Below are 16,574 nucleotides of genomic sequence, written 5' to 3'. Positions count from 1 at the left end.
CTATTTCTGTATATAATAAAACAGTTTAAAACTAATCTGTAGAATGTAATAAAGAAAGTTTGCAAGTTACTGTCAAATTGTCTTTAAGGTTGATCCCGCCAAGAGAGGATTGATGTATAGCTGCTGTAGTAAATGAAAGCAGAGTACTGTGGTAGTTTTAAAGCCCGAACGCCGGAGAACGCACGAGAACGCAGGACAGGAAGGCTTGGCGTGTTATGGTCCATGGGGTCATGAAGAGTCGGACACGACTGAACAACAATGTTTTTATATTTTGGCTTTGGCAAAATAATAGGAGAGACAGGCACACACAAGCTACTATTGAAACAGTATTAAATCAAATATTGTATGGAGTCTGTACTGCTTGTCTGGGGTCACCTTTTAAGAGTGTGGTGCTAGAGTGGGTGTTTCCCTTTGGGGGGGATCTACACATAGACCTTGCTTTCCATGTGTTTGCCTACAAACTGCTCAGATAGCTTTGAAGCAGAGTAAGTAGGGTATACATTTTAAAAGTTTATATTTAAATAATTAAGTTGGGTGTCCTGACACTCCATTGAGCTCTATTAATAATCTTAGGTTGGATGGAAAGTGTTAGCATTGCAAATAGCCCTTGTCTATGATCCTCTTGAGGACTGTATATGGAGATGGAGGCTGGAAATCTTGCCATCTTGTGGCCTGTTTAGGCGAGGCAGATCTGTTCAAATATGGCAGTCTATCCAAATCTACATCTTTATCTACTTCTTGCTGCTATACAATTGAACTTTCCATGATAATCCTAACACATCTTGGTAAAGCTGGCTGATGGTTCTTAAGAGAACTACTGTAACTGTTGTTCATCCTGTGCCAGTGCTTTGATACAGCAGATTTTCACAGAATACGCAGCTACAAATACAAATAGTATAAGACCTAACACTATGTCTTGTCTGTCTTATTCTTAACACATATGCACACAAACACCAGTCACTATTCTATAGAGCGAGACTGCACAAACTTCTCAGTCCTGAGTGCATTATCCTCATGGGAGGCAAAGGCCACACATGTGTGCATGTGTGTACCCCCCCATAGATGCACAGTCATATACTCACCCTGCCCCCAAACCACCACGGGCTTCCCTTTCTAGTGCTTATCTCCAGTCTCTGGGGTAGGGTCTCCAAACCTCCATGGGCTGCACTGGGAGCAGTCAGCCACAGATTGTGCACTCTTGCTGTAAAAAAAAAAACTAGGTGTAATGAAAGCACTTCATGTCAGATGATTAATGAATAGTATCAGTGGGATCCAGGAAGAATTCTGTTACCTTCCACACCTGGTGAATATGGAGTTTATACTCTATAAAATGAGGATTACATGAAGTCTGGGTGCTGTTTGCTTCCCTGCTGTGGTTAAAGATGTGTGTGTTTAAAAAATAAAAATCTGGGCAGTTAGCATGGTTGGGAAATGAAGATCTCAGTATTTTTGGAACAACTGTCCTACTTCAGTTTTCAGTATAAAAGTCTTGTCAGCTACAGAAACACTAAGGATAGGATATTGGATCACCCCTGGAAGGCCTGCTGATCACAGTCCTTTCTGCCTTCTGAGACTTCACAACTATAGGGGATAATAACTTAAAACAAAAACTGAGTTTTTCAAAATGCTATATTCTACACTCGGTATCAAATTCCTTGATTCTGTGATGCAATCATGGAAATGCAAAATACACAAGTTCCTGAGAGCTCTCCAGTGCCCACTGTTGGTGCATTTTTCATCCTACCTTTCATGTCAATTGCATTATTAGCAAAAATATTAACAGAATACTTGTTCTCCGCTAATAGAAGGCATGAGCTGTAACTGATGTTAAAACATGGGCCTTTTTTCTTCTACTGATGTCTATATCCTATGGGCCTTTTTTCTTCTACTGATGTCTATATCCTATGGGCCTTTTTTCTTCTACTGATGTCTATATCCTATGGGCCTTTTTTCTTCTACTGATGTCTGTCAAGTTGCTTCTTTCCTCTTCGCCTTGCTAGTTACTGTACAGAAGTGGTGAAATCCCTGCCAATGAAGTTTAAATCAATGTTTGTTAGATAAGGGGTGGATCTGAGGTAGGTCAAGGATGGGTATATTATAGGGGAGGGAAAGAGAAGGGTGAGCCACGCCCCAATAGAGATGCAAGCAAAGTGCAGTTAGGAAGAGTTTTGCTGAAGACTTCCTTCAAAAGGGACAGAAAAGGGAAGTGGCTTGAACAGAGAGAGGGCCACAGAGTCAGGAGGAAACTGATGTGCTCATATCACAGGACCAACAGGATATACAAAAGCTTTGAATAAGAGGGAAGATATAGTACTGAAGCTAGGAAAAAATAGGTGATTTGGAAAAAGCTTCATACATAAGTATAGGAAAAAGCTGATCTTAGCCCACTTCATGAATTTCTTTTTTTAAAAAAAAAGGCGTACAACTAAAAATGGTAAGTGTGATTTACCCACATGCATTTGTGGAAATACATCATACAGGCATGCTCCCTGCTGAGTATGCAGTGGATGGCCTAGTCAGGTTTGCTGCCATGTAATGTGTAGTATTGGCCCAAGATAACTGAAAAATGTGGATGTGGTTATTTTGAGGGAGAAAAAGGATTAATCTGATTTAACTGGACACTAAATCTTGGTGATGGTCAATAGCTGAAAAGAAATCAAAACTTTTATCTCAAGGCTGTGTGGTAGGGCAAATAAACACCCAGTATTTGGGCAAGGCGTCAACCTGTCATGGGCTTTTGAACAATTGGGTTTTGAATAACCTGCTCATTGTTTCTAGCAATTTTCAACCAAATATTGACAGACATGTTTTGGTGGGTGGGTGATTTCCCCCCCTCCTGTTACAGATTCGGAAATCAAGAACACACAAGTAACTTACCCAAGGTCACTAACGTTTACATGACATCGTAGGAAAACTTGGTATCCTTGTCTTTTATTAATTTATAAATAATTTATAAACTTGATAATCTACTTTATTAGAGAATACCAAACATAAGGAACAAAAAAGGAGGGGGCTAACTTCTTTTACTTCACAGCCATGTGACATGTATAGAGAGGCTTAGGCTACACGTGGGGGTACCGAAACTGGCAAGGTCCTTCCACAAGCCTTAAGAGACTTGGCATTTGACACACATTGCCCCAATTACTAGAAACCTATCACAGTGAAATTGATGAAGTACAGTTCATCAAGAGATTCAACTCTGTTTGCTTTATCACACTGCATATGTTAATCGGCTCACCATTGCAAGGCCTGTGTTACCTAATGTTTTGTAAATGGCACCTGTTAAGGTAGTGATTGCTGTCTGTACAATTTTGCATTTCAGTTCCCACTGACAACACAGTTTACATCTCTTCCCCCATCCCCCACCCCATGTGCATATAAATCTGCCAATTTGAGGTTAACACTTCATGTACCTGACAAAGTAGACAGTGTGCAAGAAAAGCTTATGCCAGAATACATTTGTTAGTTTTTAAGGTGCCACAAAACTTTGTTGTTCTCCTTCAGAATGGGACTCAAAGTATACCAGGCTCTCCCAGAAAGATGAAATTTGACACATAACTAGTTCAAGATGCACTGAAAATGGGATGGGGTGGGGTTAAATCTAGCCAGCCCAACATAGGATATGTTTATCTCATAACAGAAACTCACAGTTCCACCTGGCTGCATCAAAGGGATTGATAAGACAGCAAGAGCTTCGCTGGGACCAACTGCCAACTGGGTCCTTCCCTCTCAGAACCATCTCCCTCAGTGGCTATTTCACCTGGTCATTGGACTGATTATGTAAGAATTGCTACTGAACTTGCTTATGTTCCTTCTCCCTCAACTGCACGTGAAGCATGTGCTCTACCGCTGAGCTATGGGCTCTTCCACATGCATACTAAATTTGCAGGAATACTAGTTATTTTTGTTTGCATCTGCTAATCTCTCTCTCTAAATTTTAAAGTAAAGGGCTCTGCAAAGTGTAGTTACACTTTTGTTACCAGTACTCACGGGACCACCGTGCACGCATAGCACTGTGAAGCTAGAAATTAGATTTAGCGAGAGCTGTGAATATAATGTACTGTTTTCTCTATGAAGAAGCGAGACTTCTGGTTGTTACTGTTTTAAAGAAACACAACATTATTTATTAAATTGTAAGGATATCATTCACTGTGTTGCATGGAGTTATCTCCAGAGCTGGCTTCTCTCTGTTGCAACTAGCTAGTGAGTGTGTCCAGTCTCAACCTGTTCTCATTAACCTCAGCACCACATAGAGAACAAGTCATAAAGAGACAGTGTACTATCCCAACAAATATACTAAGGCAGAAAATGCCTCTGTCCACAAGGTGGCAATAGCAGTCTTTCAGTGAAGAGATGTATTAGAAAATCAGGTCCAGATGGGTTTCTTGCAGTATGCAGTGAAGTGGGGACGGTTTCTAGGGTCTGAATCGTAGAAAGATAACTGTCAAACTCTAAAGCCTGATTCAGGCATTCTTATTACAGGATTCTGTCAACATGTGAGGAGATGGAGCACTCCAGCCCCACTCCTCTTCAGCCCCTCTGTTTCCCTGTACATGCATGGAGGATGATGGTCCAAAGAGGAGAGCCTACTGTATCAGTGGCGGCTCTCCACACAGTTAAGAAGCCTGATTTTTCCAGGGTTTATTATGGGTTTAGTTTCCATTCAGGGGTACTTTTAACTAGCACTGTGTTGAATTTTTCGATCTATTTATTTTCGACCATTCGTCGTGGGGAGGAGTGAAAAGAAATTGCGCCTGAAAAGTGTGGGAAGGAATGAGAATGTCATCTCTCAGTGTGCAGGGGCTTCATGCTTACCTTACTGTAAGGAGGTGGCTGAGGAGAGTGGTGGCAGTGGTATGTGTGCTCTTTATTTTACCATTTTTATCCCATTCTGCCCTTGGAGCCTCCATCTCCAGCTGCTTGAGTGTTCTGAAAAGGGAGAGGGCCTTCTTGGTGGCAGCTCCTTGTTTATGGAATAATTTCCCTGGTGAGGCCTGCCTAGTACCAACATTGTCATCTTTTCGGCGCCAGGTTAAAACTGCCCTCTTCTCTCAGGCATTTGGCAGCGTATAATGAGTCCCTTGATTGTCTCTGGCTGATTGTTTTTGTTTTAGATATATGTTGTTGCAGTGATGGTGGCGCTGTTATTTGTTCTATGTTATTACGTGAATGGTTTTATATTTTAAATAATATATTTTAATGGTTTTACATTTTTGTGAACCACCCAGAGAGCTTCGGCTATGGGGTGGTATAGAAATATAATAAATGAAATGAAAAGCCCCCTGGAGGGCTTAGGCAGGACTTCCTCCCGTGGGGCTTCCCTGTGCTGCTGCCTGCAGAGTGCCTGAAAGCTGAGTGAAGATGACTTCATCTGGTTGTTGTTAAAAGGTCTTTAACAACAACAAAACCAAAACCAAAACTCCTCGCTCAGCTTTCAGGCACTCAGCAGGCAGCAGCACTGAAAAGCCCCAAGGGAGGAAGTCCTGCCTAAGCCCTCTAGGGGGCTTTTCAGGAAGCTCCAGCAGCCCAGGGGGCTGCAAGGAGAGACCGCGATAAGAATGGTAAAATAAATCGCACACACACAACCCTCAGCCCCCTCCTCACAGTAAGGTCAGCACTGAAGCTCTGCACCCTGAGAAATTTCTCTGAAGTTCTCAGCATCTCTGCAAAAGAGGCAGAAAAACAGCTGCCTCTTTCACAGGCAAACAAAGAGGTTGAGAAAGGGCAGGCGGGCTTTCGGCACAGCGCTGCATTTAACTTTTCCTTCACTTCCAGTGTTCCTGTACTTTGCATGTTCCTACATGTTAATTGTATGCATGAATTGTGTCCCCCCCCCTGCTTTTCATCTGTAAATATTTAAACTTGTGCATTTATATTTGCTAATTATAAAGTCATTCCAAAGTTCATGTTCCATTTGTTGATTGAAGTGGGAGGGTCAACTGAATCCAGCCCAATCTTGATGTGACCACTGTGAGCATCACATCAACTGGGCTGCAAATATATGAAAATAGGAGTGTTGTTAAAACTGTCATCTCAACTTCCAGGGTTCATTTGACATCCCAGCTATCATACTGTGGAAAATGGAAGCCACAGTGTTAAACTGGTGTTAAATCTATCTCTCTTTGGTGATGGACTTATTTTCACACACACACACACACATACATACATACATATATATATATATAATAAATTTGCCTTTCTAATGAAACATGCAATACAAATGGATCACAGCAAGCTAACAGAATGGCCCTCTCCCTCTCCTGCAGGCCGGCTGACTCTTGATTGAATGCTGGGTGACAGCTGAGGCAGGCAGGATGAAGGGCCCTTGGTCAGGGTTCTGCTATCTGCTGCTCCAATTTCACAAGCCAGTCTTGGGCACTAGCACTCCTAGTGTAAGGCCCTATACCAGGGGGGTTGTACCTCTTTCAACCCAAGGGCTGCATTCAACTTCAGAGAAGCTCTTGGGAGCCGCATTCCAGGGCTGGGCAGAACAAAAGGGGCGGAGCCAAAGGGATCTGGCAAAAATACCAGCATATTCCAGCTGAAGACTCTTACTTTCAGTAAGAGTGGGTGCCAATGCACTCTAAGATACCTTTCTTGGTGGGCACCTTGGTGCCCTATCCCTCCCACTTTTAAAAAAATTAACCCCTCCCTTTTTTTACTGGGGGTGGCGATTGTTGTGAAATAGGTTTTTGTTGGTGCTGAAAACTGTGGGTTCAAAGGAGGTGTTTAGTGTGTTGGGGCTCAACTCTACATCTGTCTTGAACTCACAAGGACTTGTCTTGTTCTCATCCTGCAAGGTGAACTGAACTTAAGTTTGGAAAAATGAAAAAACGGAGAGAAACCAAAATGGGAAGCTTTGCCCATCCCTAGGAATCTGACATGCCTACTGTGATCTGTTGCATTGTTTAGCCATTTGGACTCGCTTTGCAAATCTGTATTTCTTCTCTTGGTATGCAGGATATAGATATAGGTATAGATATAGATCCTAACAGAAGCAGAAGAGATCAAGAAAAGGTGGCAAGAATATACGGAAGATCTGTATAGGAAGGATAACAACATTAGGGATAGATTTGATGGTGTGGTCAGTGAGCTAGATCCAGACATCCTGAAGAGTGAGGTTGAATGGGCCTTAAGAAGCATTTCTAATAACAAGGCAGCAGGAGATGACGGTATCCCAGCTGAACTGTTTAAAATCTTGCAAGATGATGCTGTCAAGGTGATGCATGCCATATGCCAGCAAATTTGGAAAACACGAGAATGGCCAACAGATTAGAAAAAATCAACTTATATCCCCATACCAAAAAAGGGAAGCACCAAAGAATGTTCAAACTATCGAACAGTGGCACTTATTTCACATGCCAGTAAGGTAATGCTCAAGATCTTGCAAGGTAGACTCCAGCAATTCATGGAACGAGAATTGCCAGATGTACAAGTTGGGTTTCGAAAAGGCAGAGGAACTAGAGACCAAATTGCCAATATCCGCTGGATAATGGAGAAAGCCAAGGAGTTTCAGAAAAACATCTATTTCTATTTTATTGACTATTCTAAAGCCTTTGACTGTGTGGATCATAACAAATGGTGGCAAGTTCTTGGTGGTATGGGGATGCCAAGTCATCTTGTCTGCCTCCTGAGGAATCTGTATAATGACCAAGTAGCAATGGTAAGAACAGACCACGGATCAACGGACTGGTTTAAGATTGGGAAAGGTGTACGGCAGGGTTGTATACTCTCACCCTACCTATTCAACCTGTACGCAGAACACATCATGCGACGTGCTGGGCTTGATGAAGCCAAGGCTGGAGTTAAAATCGCTGGAAGAAACATTAACAATCTCCGATATGCAGATGATACCACTTTGATGTCTGAAAGCAAGGAGGAGCTGATGAACCTCATGACGAAGGTGAAAGAAGAAAGTGCAAAAGCTGGGTTGCAGTTAAACCTCAACAAACCCAAGATTATGGCAACCAGCTTGATTGATAACTGGCAAATAGAGGGAGAAAACGTGGTGGCAGTGATAGACTTTGTCTTTCTAGGCGCAAAGATTACTGCAGACACTGACTGCAGCCAGGAAATCAGAAGATGTTTACTTCTTGGGAGGACAGCAATGACAAATCTTGATAAAATAGTGAAGAGCAGAGACATCACACTGACAACCAAGGTCCGCATAGTGAAAGCAATGGTATTCCCCGTAGTAACCTATGGCTATGAGAGCTGGACCATAAGGAAGGCTGAGCGAAGGAAGATCGATGCTTTTGAACTGTGGTGCTGGAGGAAAATTCTGAGAGTGCCTTGGACTGCAAGAAGATCAAACCAGTCCATACTCCAGGAAATAAAGCCAGACTGCTCACTTGAGGGAATGATATTACAGGCAAAACTGAAGTACTTTGGCCACATAATGACAAGACCGGATACCCTGGAGAAGATGCTGATGCTAGGGAAAGTGGAAGGCAAAAGGAAGAGGGGCCGACCAAGGGCAAGATGGATGGATGATATTCTGGAGGTGACGGACTTGACTTTGGGGGAGCTGGGGGTGGCGACGGCCGACAGGAAGCTCTGGAGTGGGCTGGTCCATGAAGTCACGAAGAGTTGGAAGCGACTGAACAAATAAACAACGACAACATAGATATAGATATAGATGATATAGATATATGGGGCTTTCTATTGTTTGTCCTTGTTGTCATCTGGAAGCATCCTATCGATGGCAGACCAACAGGCACAGCACCAGATGGCTGTCATTTTCTAACCTGAAGTCATTCCATTAAAAGTAGTCCCAAACTCCTTCCCATTCCAAGTGACAGACTGCAACAGTCTTCCTGCTAAGGGGAAACCTCACCCTGACACTTGGTATATTAAATGTAATACTCATTCTTCCCCACACCCTCTCCACAACCTAGCACTTTAAATAATGACAAGGTTGCTCTGCAACTTCCCACATGCCACAAAGGTGAATAGGCCGGGTGTGCCAGTGCCTGGTTCACATGCGGAACAGAGCAATTTAATTTATTTAATTTATTATGTTTTTAAGAAGGTTTATTTTTATTACGATATTTTAAGACGTCCTTACATAGAAGCATATCGGTGGTCCATCTGATAGAATTTACTCCGATTTGACATTGGCTTTCCAGGGTCTCAGGTCTGTCCCAACCTGGCTACCTGATCTTTTTAACTGGAGATGCCAGGGACTGAAACCTGCCACGCGTTTTGTCTAAGGAAAGAGACAAGAAACAAATGTTTAGCTGTCTTCTGATGGCACTGAGAACACAGTCGGAAACTGCTTTCTTAGATTTCCAGATGGTAGCCGTGTTAGTTTATTGGAGGAAAAACAACGAAGAGACTTGTGACCTTAAAGATCAACACATTCATCCTGGCATAAACTTTCATGGACCGTAGCCCATTTTAACAGATGCATGCAGCATTATGGAGAGTTTCAGGTTTTTACACAGTACATTTGCTGTTGGAGTGGTGGGAAGAATTGTAAACAGTGAGGTCAGAAGGAAATTAAATGCAAAAAGTGACAATTACATTATTAACAGTAGACCACTGCTGTGATAACTTTTTGCATTTTATTTCCTTTTGACCTCACTGTATACAATTCTTTCCCCTCCCCTCCCCTCCCCAGTACCATATGTACTGTATAAAAAAACCTGAAACTCTCCACAATACTCCATGCATCTGATGAAGTGGGGTGTAGTCCACAAAAGTTTACGTCATATTTTTTTTTCATCTTTAAGGTGCCACACTTTATTGTTTTTGCTTTCTTAGATGTTCCACTGTGACTTTCTAAAAGTCAGTTACTGACTAGTGTATGCCTGTGCTTCCTAGCTGTACAACCTGTTATTTCTGAAAATCATGTGGTGATCCCGATCCTTCACAAGTCACCAGACACTTGAGTCCATGTGGGTCTCTCCATCATGATCTCCTTGGCAATCAAATGTTGGACCACCGTGGGCTACTCTGCTTCAGATGCAAAAGACCTAAAGTAATATCTTTCTGCAGAGTGTAGAATTCCTTCTGTACTGAACCTTCAATTTCCGGTGACTTCTTCCATACTTCTGGTCTGGTACTAAGGTGCAGAATTGGAAGTTTGAAAGGTTACCTGGAAGAGGAGCACAGAATTCTACCGAAAGAAAGGGTTTTGAGGTAAGTAGAGCATTCCGCACCCCCTATATAGCCAAGAATAGGGTGGGTTGAAATCTCCTCTTGCATGGGTCTTTACTGATCCACCCTGGATTGGTGGGGTGTCTGCTCCATCATCCCAATTTGATCTTAGAAGAAGAACTCTTGCTTTGTCCAGATGACATTTCCTCCATGAATGGTTTTAGGAAGGAATTGGAAATGTCCTGCTCTGTTCTTCTTTTAAAGCTGGTGTTGGTTAGCATCCCAATCCACAGATCCTTATACTTAAAGACCAGCTACTTGGGTAGGGCAATTTACACACAAGGATCTCTGTCTGGTGGTGTGCTGGGGAAGGTCATAGTGTATGTTAACAAATTTGAATTATGTGAAAGGGGTACATCGCAGCACTCTCCCCACCATAGCAACAGCATGCCTGTTCTCCACACACACACAAGCACACACTGCTCCCATCTGTTGTGTATAGGCAAGTTATTGCACACTTGCAGCTGGATTGGGACTTGATCACATACGGTCATGATAACTCTGTGATGCAGTCTCCCCCAACCAAGTGCCTGTCAGATGTGTTGGGATACAACTCCCATCAGCCCCAGCCACCAAGACACATGGGTAGGGATGATGGGAGTTGTAGTCCAACAATATCTGGAAGGCACTAGGTTGAGGAAGGCTGCTCTAATGACTCCTTAAATTTTATTTGACATAGATCTGCAAGGTATTTTGAGATTTCGGGCTGAAACACAAAAGCAAATTAACTCACATAAGCTAAAGCCCTTATAATTGGGCTCATTTTCCTTCAGTCAAAAGCATTTGTAAGCAAAAACACATTTTCCAGAAATCAGTGCGCCCTATTTCCATGTAGTACATTTTGGTTATCATTAATTCCCTTTACGTCTCACATTTCCTCCAAGAAGATCAAGGTGGCATGCATGATCCTCTTACTCTATCCTCACAACAGTCCTATGAGATGGGGGGGCTGAGAGAGACAGTGACTGTGGCAACTTAGGTCACCCAGTGAGCTTCATGGCTGAGTGGGGATTTGACCTGGTGTCTCTCCAGTCCTAGTCCAACATCCTAACTACTCAGCCACATTGGCTCTCTACTCCTATCGACACCAGTGGGGCTAAATTGCCTTAAATCCAAGCTCTGTATTAGTTCGATTGTGGATTGGATGCAGCCGCTGCAGTGGCAGCTTTTACAGGGTAGTCATCAGAAGTACTGCTGTCACACCGTTGTTCTTCATGCATCTGCAATTCTCCAGGTTCCTGAAGAACTAACATGGGATTTAAAAACAACAACAGCAGCAACGCCTCTATGTTTTTGTGTCTTGGAATGCTACATTAGTGAAAATATAAAGACATACATGTATCTGCAGTGGACCACAAGCAAATGTGGCAAAGTCCTTCACAAATGTATCTGTTGTTCACCTAGTACTACCTTCTTCTGCTTCTAATCTTGATACTGGATTAGTTTAGGACACAATATCGGGGACGTATAATAAACATTAACCCTCCCCACTGATGGTTCCCAGCAAAGGATCCTCTAGCTGTTCCTCCTTGCAGCCAGGCTTCATTCAGTTTTGGAACCCATCTGTTGGAAAATGGTAAAAGAAAATAGAGGGGTGCGCTGGGATTTTCCAGGGAGAAGGGTAAGTCACCACACTCTTCCATCTTCTGGTTCAGCCTTTCCCAACCCCATGCCCTCCAGATGTATCACACTACACCTCCCATCATCCCAGCCAGCAAGTTCAGGCTTGTAGCATATACTTTGTTTTTTACTGGAATCCCAAGATCACTAACTGGAGCTTGGTGCAAAAGACATACACTTAGAATTAAAGGATCCTGAGCCTGTGAATATATTTTGAGTACCAGAATTGAATGGATTTCACAGGCCTTCCACATAAAATTCCACTCCTGGTTACCCCAAGCTTTCTTTATTTCAGCAGAATCATTTAGGGAGGGGTTGACATTTGTTGTTGTGATTGTTAAAAGAGTTGGGAGTCAGACATTCTTGCTGATCTACTGTCAGTCACCCAGAGATATATTAGTAGATCCTATTCTATCTTCTGCCTTAACAATTGCAAATTCTTTGTAGCATTTGGCACTGGACATTTGTGTGCATCTGGGGGGCTCTAGACACACACAGCAGCCAAGCCTCAAGACTCTCCTGGTTCTAGTTGATTTATTCTTGTTGGCAAAATCCTGCCTGTGTAAAATGTTAGAGTGCCTTCCACTGGGCCAATACAATTCACTGCCTGTTTGGACCAATTTGCTCCTCCAGTGGTTAAAGGTGTGTGCAAAATGTGCATTGTGCACATGCATCATGTAGGTTGGCCACATTGACATGTGGTGTCATTCTGATGGCATCGTTACCCTCTCACCATTGTGTGCTGTCCCTCTCTCTTTGCAAATGGCTCCAACTCTAGTTAAGGAAGTTACCCAAAACAGCAAAATTGCTGGCATTACATCTGTAAGCATTTGCATAGCCCACCTCATGGAGAACGGAGCTTTGTTTTAAAGAGGTTGGCTTTTTAAAAACTAAACTAAACCAGAATAGAATTAGGATGGATTATGAGCTGATCTCCTGCATTGTTGATGTTGCAAAATTACAGCTAAAGTAATATAAAGTGATGGGTGTGTGTGTGTGGGGGGGGGGGGGGCTTGTCAATTCCAAAGACAAGTCAGCTACATTCTTTCTATTTTGGTCCTCTATGTCCTGTATTTTTAAAATCATCACGACAATTTAATTCAGCAGAACAGATAATGAAAAATGCATTCTTAAACCAGAATACCAACTCAAAGGCTTTGCTTTAAGGAGAAATAGTGCTGAGAATGCACTCCCTAATGTGCTAGGCTTAGTTTACCACAGAAATGTCTAGTGACTGCTGCAACGTATAGGTATTCTAGAAGCAACAGTTTGAAACCAAGATCTTGGCATCAGTTATCAGCTGCCAATGATCTATATTGTATTTTTTTTTACAGTGCAACCTTATACATGTCTACTTAGAAGTAAGCCCTACTGAGTTCAATAGGATTTACTCCCTGGTAAGTGTTGCAGTCTAGTTAGTTACAATGTGTCTGTAATGTCTTAAACAGCATTCACAAGGTAGTTCTCTTTCTCTCTCTCTCTCTCTCTCTCTCTCCCCCCCCCCCGACCAATTTCAGACTGGGGGGGGACACAAGACGCCACTGTGGGTTCTTCCCCGACCCCCGTCCATGCTGTGTGCGCAACTGCCATTTGCAGAATTACTCATGATGCTGCGTGGGTTGCTGTCTTGTCCAAACCCAGTGCGGTGGGTGTGGCTTCTTACCCACCCTACAACCCATGGCTTGTAGTAGGGGTTGTGGGCTGGGTAAGAAGCCAGCCCTGCTGTACACCGCTCCAGGTCATGCATGCAGGGGGCGTGGAAAAGATACCACGGTGGTTTCTCCCCCCTCCCCTGATCATCTGAATGCAGCCTCTCTCTGTCTCTCTCAACCTCACTCTCACTCTCTCTATATACAAAATAAATCTAATTAAAGCAGTATAAACCTACTTAAAAACAATGCAGTGATTAGAATCATAGAATAGTAGGGTTGGAAGGGGCCTATAAGACCATCGAGTTCAACCCCCTTCGAGTCCATTACTCAAAGTCAACATGGATTTGTCAAGAACAAATCCTGCCAGACGAATCTGATCTCATTTTTTGATCACGTAACCTCCCTTGTGGACTGTGGGAATGCTGTGGACATCATATACCTCAACTTCAGCAAAGCTTTCGACAAAGTGCCCCATGATATCCTGATGAGCAAACTAGCTTAAAGTGGGCTAGATGAAAGAACTATCAGGTGGATCCACAGCTGGCTACAGAATTGGACTCAAAGAGTGCTTATCAATGGGACCTTCTCAAACTGGGGAGAGGTAACGAGCGGGGTACTGCAGGGCTCAGTCCTGGGCTCTTCAACATTTTTATTAATGACTTGGAGGAGGAGGTGCAGGGAATGCTTATCAGATTTGCAGATGACACAAAATTGGGCGGGATAGCTAATGCCTTGGAAGACAGAAACAAAATTCAAAGTGATCTTGATAGACTGGAGCACTGGGCTGAAAACAACAGAATGACATTTAATAGGGATATGCCAAGTTCTGCACCTAGGAAAAAGAAACCAAATGCACAGTTACAAGATGGGGGATACGTGGCTCAACAACACTACAAGCGAGAAGGATTTGGAATTGTTGTCGATCACAAGGTGAATATGAGCCAACAATGTGAGGTGGCTGCAAAAAAGGCAAATGCTCTTTTGGGCTGCATTAATAGAAGCATTGCTTCCAAATCCCAGGAAGGACTAGTTCCCTGCTACTCAGCACTGGTTAGGCCTCATCTGGAGTACTGTGTCCCATTCTGGGCACCACATTTTAAGAAGGATGCAGACAAGCTGGAGAGGGTTCAGAGGAGGGCAACAAAGATGATCAGGGGACTGGAAACAAAGCCCTATGAAGAGAGACTGAAAGAATTGGGCATGTTTAGCCTAGAGAAGAGAGGACTGGGGGAGATATGATAGCACTCTTCAAGTACTTGAAAGGTTGTCAAAGAGAGGAATGTCAGGATCTCTTCTCGATCATCCCAGAGTGCAGGACACAGAATAATGGGCTCAAGTTACAGGAAGCCAGATCCTGGCTGAACATCAGGAAAAACTTCCTGACTGTTAGAGCAATACAACAATTAAACCAATTAGCTAGGGAGGTGGTGGGCTGTCCCACACTGGAAGCATTCAAGAGGAGACTGGACAGCCATCTGTCAGGGATACTCAGACTTGAATTCCTGCATTCAGCAGGGGGTTGGACTCGATGGTTTTATAGGCCCCTTTCAACCCTACTATTCTATTATTCTATGACTCAAGAAAGTCTCTGATTAATTCCCAAAGACTTGACAGGAAAAAAAAAAAACTTCACCTGCCTCTGGAGGTGAAAAAAACCAGGGAAGAACACATATAGACTTCTCAGAGGGAACACATCAAGAATTCTCGGACTACCACAGAAAAGTCCCTGTTCCTGGTAGATGACAACCTCTTACCCTTAATATAGGACAGAATCTGGAGCAGGGCCTCACTGCCAGACTGTAAAGCCTTGGTGGGGGTGGGAATTTTGTACAGGAGAAGGTGCTTTCATGTGGGGCTTTAAAGATAAAAAACAGAACCTTGAAATGGGCCCAGACACAAACTGGTAATATATCTGATTTTGTACACTGTAATCAGGGCTGTGTTTTACAAGAATTTGTGTGTAGGCTATATAAGCACACAGTCTACTGAATAGGGTAGAATAATCTGCTCATTCTGCTAAGACAGGGGTGGGCAACCTTCAGCCCTAGCCTCAGCCTAATTTTGAAAGCTCTCTACCTCTCACAAGAGTGATCTGTGCCTTGCCTGGCAACACGCTGTGCAGGAAGGAAGAGGAAGAGACTGGCCCTGTTCAGATGCACATTGGGAAAGGGTAGTGCATGGTGCATGGTGGTTACCACTAACTACTAACTGCAAGTGCTGCCACATGCGCAGGTAACCATGTTCCACAACATGGTTAGACTAATCATTCTCTAACCACCCTCCCTCCTGCAGGAACCTGCAGTCCTCTGGATGGGTGGCCATGCATCCCAGCGGCCTTTATGTTGTTGGCCATTTTGGTGCTTAGTGCTGCCGGCCATTTTGGTGCTGGGCAGTGACTCCTTCTTTGGCTGCTCTTGCTGCAGAGCTCTATGGCAGCTTTCACTTAACCATGGAGGCTGTTCAGACATCATGCTAAGCCACAGTAGAGCCCATTAACCATAAGAAGAGCCATGCTGGATCAGACAAAGGGTCCATCTAGTCCAGCATTCTGTTCACACATGGCCAACCAGTTGTTGACCAGGAACCCACAAGCAGGGCACGAGCGCAACAGCACCTTCCCACCCATGTTCCCCAGCAACTGGTGTACATAGGCTCACTGCCTCTGGTACTGGAGGTGGCACATAGCCACCAGGACTAGTAGCCATTGACAGCCTTTTCCTCCAGGAATTTGTCCACCCCCCTTTTAAAGCCATCCAAGTTGGTGGCCATCACTATATCCTGTACCATCTTGCAGCAAGTGGTTAGTGACTGTGGTTAGTCCATGATTAATAAAACACCATGGCTGGGACAGATGCTTGTTCAGATATCACACTAAGCCAACATAGTTAGCTCAAAATTCCTAACCTCCATGGCTTAGCATGATGTCTGAACAGAGCCAAAGAAAAGAGAGTGCCAGAAAGAGAAAAAAGATTAACCAGTCCACTAGGCTCTGTCCCTGTCCACTGCTCACTGTGGACATGCACCTCCCCCCTGCCCCAGATTATCCACAAGGGACAGAAAAGATTGCTGACTCCCATGGTAAGAGATTAATTCACTTCAGAGGTGTTTGGGTTGGGGTGGTAATCTGTTAAGGTAGGACAG

The sequence above is a fragment of the Heloderma suspectum genome, chromosome 4 (genome assembly GCF_057233095.1).
Source record: "Heloderma suspectum isolate Gila_16-S chromosome 4, 16-S_ref, whole genome shotgun sequence".
NCBI classification, from domain to species: domain Eukaryota; kingdom Metazoa; phylum Chordata; class Lepidosauria; order Squamata; family Helodermatidae; genus Heloderma; species Heloderma suspectum.
The sequence above is the reverse complement of the archived record's forward strand: the minus strand, read 5'-3'. Positions refer to the sequence as shown.